Consider the following 6,244-nt stretch of genomic DNA (forward strand, 5'->3'; position numbering starts at 1 on the left):
CTCCGGGTCCGGATGGCATTAACTTGTTTTGGTGGAAGAAACTTACTTCTACCCACAGCCATCTGGCCCGGATATTTACAGCGTTTATCAGAGGCAACGAACCTATTCCGTGCTGGCTTGTAGAAGGGCGAACCGTGCTCATCCCTAAGAAAGGTGACTTGTCCGACCCGAAGAACTACAGGCCTATCACCTGTTTGAATGCAGTTTATAAGATTTTCACAAAAATCTTGAATAATCGCATTCTACAGGAGATAGATCCTGTATGGCAGCAGATATACGAACAACGTGGCAGTAAAAGAGGCTTGTCAGGTTGCAAAGAGAATCTGTTAGTAGATCGTTGTGTCATTCAAGACGCAGTCTACTATCAGCGCAACCTGTCAATGGCCTGGATTGACTACCGTAAGGCATTCGACTCAACATCTCACGAGCTCATTCTCTTTTTGCTCAAATGCCTTGGGGTCAATCGCGATACAGTGGGATGCATACAGCGTACGATGCAACTTTGGCGAACACGGTTCCACATTTCATGTGGCAACGACAAACGTGTGACCGAAGTTGTACAGTACAAGCGAGGTGTCTTCCAGGGAGATTCCCTGAGCCCGCTGCTGTTTTGCATCTCACTGCTGCCGATATCTGTTGCGCTACGCCGTACCCGTGGATACTCAGTGGGCCCACCAACTGATCGGAAATATTCGATCACCCACTTACTCTACATGGATGATCTGAAGGTGTATGCTCCTGATGAGGAACACCTTCAGACTGCCTTGAATATCGTAGGGGAGTATACACGGGATGTCGGCATGGCTTTTGGGTTGGACAAGTGCGCGGTCGTTAATCTGGTGAGGGGTAAGTGCTCTGATTTGCGCGAAGATATCGAGTTAGTAGATGGGAGCGTCATTGACCATCTTGACGCCGGAGAGTCGTACAAATATCTAGGGATTGACGGGAGTCCTATGCAGGATGTCTCGAAAATCAAAACGACTCTCTGCAGCGAGTATGGGCGGAGACTCCGGAAAATCTGGTCATCAGAACTTTCCGGGAAAAACAAAGTCTCTGCAACAAACATGCTTGCTGTCCCAGTACTACTCTACTCTTTCGGTGTCCTTAAATGGACCCGAAAAGAGCTTAGAGATCTCGATATCAAGACACGCAAAGTTATGAATATCAATCGGAGCATGCACCCTAAATCCTCAGTCACCAGATTATACCTTTCCCGGCACATCGGAGGGAGAGGTCTACAGAGCTTGGAGTGTCTACACGATCGTTTGGTTTTGGGTTTAACATACGAAGTTGTCAATTTCACTGCAGATGAGGACGACTTCCTTATGCAGATTGTTCATAGTCATGAGAATCTGCAGAAGGGAGCGTTCTTATATAAGGCAGCAAAGTACGCGGCAAAATCCCTCGGTCTCGGAAGAGTAAACCCTCTTATTGAACTCCCTAAGGAGGAATTTAAGAGTGTCGTCAGGAATGCTGAGCAGCAAAAACTGCTCAGTACACACATGGACAAGTCCATGCACAGCGTGTTCTTTAAACACGTGCGTGACCATGGCTTGTCCACCCAGCTGACGTTTTCCTTCCTTAAGTCAGCTGGCCTGATGTCCGAGACCGAAGGATATATTTTTGCCTGCCAAGATGGTGTAATCAATACCCTCGAATACCGTGCGAAAGTACTCCAGATGCAGCTACCCGACACATCGTGTAGGGTGTGTAAGCAACATCCTGAGACGCTTATGCATTTTAATCAGCATGTCCTATGCTGGCAAAAGGTGCATACATCCAGCGTCACAATGCTGCTCTGCGAGTACTTTATTACCACCTTAGACATACGCACGGTATCGATAAAACACCAGTGCTGCCTTATCTGCCAGGAGATATTCCGCAAGTTGTTGAGAATGACCGTTGCCGCATTTATTGGAACGTGCCATTCGCAACAACGCGGAAAATCGACCATAATCAACCTGATATTGTGCTCTTCGATAAAACCAATCGTGACATTTATGTCATTGAGTTTTCAGCTCCTGCTGAGTATAACATCACGGTTAAAGAAGAGCACAAACACGAGATATATCAGGATCTCCTGTTCGAAATTGGCAAACTTTACCCAGGTTACCGTGTCAAACTTGTCGTCCTCATTGTTGGCGTCCTAGGAGGGATGAAACAGTCTTTTGTATCTGCATTGGCTAGAATACCAACTTGTTCAGCGCAAGTTGAGCTTCTGGCATCGAGGATGCAAAAGGCTGTAATTCTTGGATCCCTCCGTCTCCTAAGGCAACGAAACTTGGCCTGCTGCGCATGCTGATCATCTTGTTGATGAAGCATCGCAGCAGTTACGATTTGGCGCTCAGGTGAGGCCCTCGGTAGAGTCGGACTACCGGGGATAACCCCCTGAGCATTTAACTTAAAAAGAAATAATAATAATAATAATAATAATAATAATAATAATACTGGAAAGAATTTAAAGCAATAATCTTACCTGGCATCAATAACCTCAACTGATTTAATTGTTGACGGTATGGCCCCTCAAGATCAGGAAACATGGACATCAAAAGATCACCAGTAAATGTGTAATTCCATCGAGATGGTTCAACATCACCAGGAATTTTGAACCACCATGCAAATTCTTTGTGGCTGATTGTCAGTATGGTGGTAGTATTATTGATACTTATAATTGAATCTGCGAATTCTTCACCTCCTTGAATCAACGCACCTAACTGTTGAATTATTTGACTCATCATTAGTTGCCGATCTACATTTAACCAATCATTTGGTAGAATCATCTCATATCCTAATATATTTCCCATTGTAAAAACTCTAGAATTATAAAGAAAAAATATATTATTAATTAAAAAATCATAACAATGTAAAACTATTATTTGACAATAATAAAAGTTGATAATGTTATGAATAGACATAAATTTCATTTGTGCATACCTTTTTTATTCTTGCTATTGTTATTGTTTATACTTTTCATATCTTTTTACTGAAACAAGAAAATAATTTTCCATTAAAACGTTGTTTACTAAATAATAATATATCTTTTAATTAATAAATAATTATATAATTATTTGAGCAATATATAAGTTTCAATTAATAAATAAATATATAATTATTTGAGAAATATATAAGTTTCAATTAATAAATGAAAGTCTTTTGATTTAATTAATAAATAATTAAATATGCGTCTACACTAGCGTCACGTTGCACAACAATATATTAATTTTAATATGTTAATATTTTACTTTTACACTGATTTATTCACATATTTATTTATTTATTATATAATAGATATTTATTAGTTAAAATAATATATTTTTAATTGATAAAAAACAATACATACAAAAATCTGCAGCCAACACCAATGCACGTTGAGACTTTTTTGAGATTTAACTTGAGAGATTTGTATCTCTCAGAGTAATTAATTTTTTGTCTAGTTTGAACAACCAATGATAATGCATGACGCCTAAAAACTTGAGTCCTGATTGGTCCATTACACTATGACGTAGTTGTGCTGTCACCGGCAAGTTATGACGTCAAAAATGATAGTAAATATTTTTTGATGCACTTTATACCAAAAATACAATTGAATACATGTCCTGATACAATATTGAGCATTATTTTTAAGAATCAATCAATCATATATTGAATAAAAATTGATTGTTATTTACGCGCGGGAAAAGTTATATCTACCGAGGCGACCTCTACCGAGATAGACTAATATCACACATCAATACTAGTGATCGATAATGGCGGTAGAATTTTTGAATTTGAATATATTAAACTTATGGAAGTAAAAATTCAAAAATTACACTTACCTGATAAAGATTTTTTTTCTTCAAATCAATTAAACGATTTCTATTCAAACTTAAAAATATATTAAAAATTAATCAACATATTAAAAAAATAAATAAGAATTATACTTATGGCGGTAAAAATTTCAAATTCAAAACCATACATACCTGACAAATATTTTTTTTTTTGCTTTAAATCAAACAATTTTCTTTCAAACTTAAAAATATATTAAATAGAATAATTATGATTGTTTAATTAATTATATATATATATATATATATATATATAGCTTAATTTTATAAATTATAATTAACTTAGTCTATTATAGGTTAAAAATAAAAAATTCAAAAATTAATATTTTAAATTAAAAATTTTTTTATTAAATATTTACAAACCAATCTCTTAGCATTTTAACATCCCCAAATGCATATAAATAATAATTATTATTGTTTAATTGATGATAATACTTACAGAAAGTTATCTAAATTAATTAAATCTTTTACTTATTAACTAATTTTACAAAAAAATTAGAAATAATATAAACATTTTTATTTGCAACTATTTACATTAGTTTTCTTTTTTTTAATTATTATCTCATCATCATCATCTACATTTTTTTTATAGCCCCATGGTAGGGTATCGTGGCTGCTGTCAATGAGCTGGCGCTTATCATCAGCCCAGCTCAATGCAATTTTATTTTGAAAAATTGTTTTTACATCATGTTTGTTTGATTTTATCAAGTATTGTTTCTTAGTTAATGTAACATGATTTTCAAGACATTGCTTGAAATCATCAAACGTGATCGTTCTCAAAGTAGGACCCTTGACACCCTTTGCCCGCTTTTTAGCTCTTTTGTTCTTATAAGTCTTGAATGCATATAATTTAGCCCTGAGTCCAGTGAATTCAGTCATGATTTCACCATTATTTTCATCCTCCATTAGACCCAGGACTTTCTTATTAGCTAATGGCATATTATAAACATTATCTTCGGGATAGTCAGAGGTGTCGAACTTTGAGATATCACGCTTGATGATTTTGTAGATATCCGGTACAGTAAAATGATAGATGAGACTGTCGGTGTCAGTATACATTAATTTGGACTCATCATTTTTAAAGTTCTTTTAAAGATGAATTACTTTTTTATCAGACTTTATGAGCTTACTTAGATACAGAGGAATTTTTGTACTTTTTTCGGATTTTTTTTTACAAAATTCTGACTCGATACCATAGACATTAATTGATAAATTATTTAATTTTTCAAATTTTGGGATATCATTTAAAGTGATTGGAAATTTTATACCTTCATATTTTAATATAGAACTAAAGTGTGGATATGATGATTTTCTCACAGGATTAATATTATCAGGATGTAATGCTGCTACGACGCTCCATAGAAAACAGTATTCATCAAAATTCTGAATATTTAATACTGCTTTTTTCGCTTTTATGTCCTTGGGTAGCTCCACAAACGTTGAATCTCCAGCTTGAAGAGGCGCATATCTTGACATCGTGATGATCAAACTGTGGATTTCAGTTAAACTCCACCCAGAATCTTTTTGATTGAATTCCTCGACTTTTTTCAATAGTTTATCATTGACGTGATCTTTGTACCAAGTAGCAAGAAATGTTGCATGTAAAATTTCTCGGCTCTTGGTGTTGAATGACTTTGTTTCTTCGATGACATTATCAGCTTTTACATTTCTGAATTTGCAAATCAATTCAACATTTACTTTAAGTCCAGCAACATCTCTGAACATATTCTCGACTTTCTCAATAATAATGTCTTGAGCATCATCAAGAAAAGTACGAAGATCTGTATGGGCTTGATTCACCACACATCCTGATCTAATATTATTTGAGAATGCGTTTTCAAGATCTTGCCACTAGATGAGACGTCGGTTTGCACGCAAGTCACCACCGGTTACTTCACCACTCAATTGTGCAAATTGATCAGCATACCAGTACAAAAGTACAATATTTGCTTGTACACTTCTCCTGACTTGAACATTTATTTTAGGATCTAGCAAGATCTCGTTGAAGTAATTAATTGTATCAGTGCATACTTGATAACACTTCTGACAATGTTCTTGAGCTAATGGCTGATCATGTAAATCATTAAATGATTTAATTATTGAATCTACTGGACGCTGAAGCGCCACAATAAAATCATTTTGTGCCATTTTTTAAAAGTTCACTTAAAATTATTTTTTTTCAAAAGTTCATCACTAAAGTTACTGTTTATAATTACACTTAAAAGTTTATCACTAGTATTGTTTATTAAGTGGTTTTTATATAAATTAATTAGTTTAGTAAAAAATAAATTTTTAAAAAATTACTAAGATTGTTCATTTAAAAATTTATCACTAATACACTTGAATTATTTATATATTGTTCAAATAACCACTTAGAAATTGTTCATTTATTGTTTAAATAATCACTTAAATTATTTTTA

Source organism: Microplitis mediator, chromosome 8 (assembly GCF_029852145.1).
Source record: "Microplitis mediator isolate UGA2020A chromosome 8, iyMicMedi2.1, whole genome shotgun sequence".
NCBI classification, from domain to species: Eukaryota; Metazoa; Arthropoda; class Insecta; order Hymenoptera; family Braconidae; genus Microplitis; species Microplitis mediator.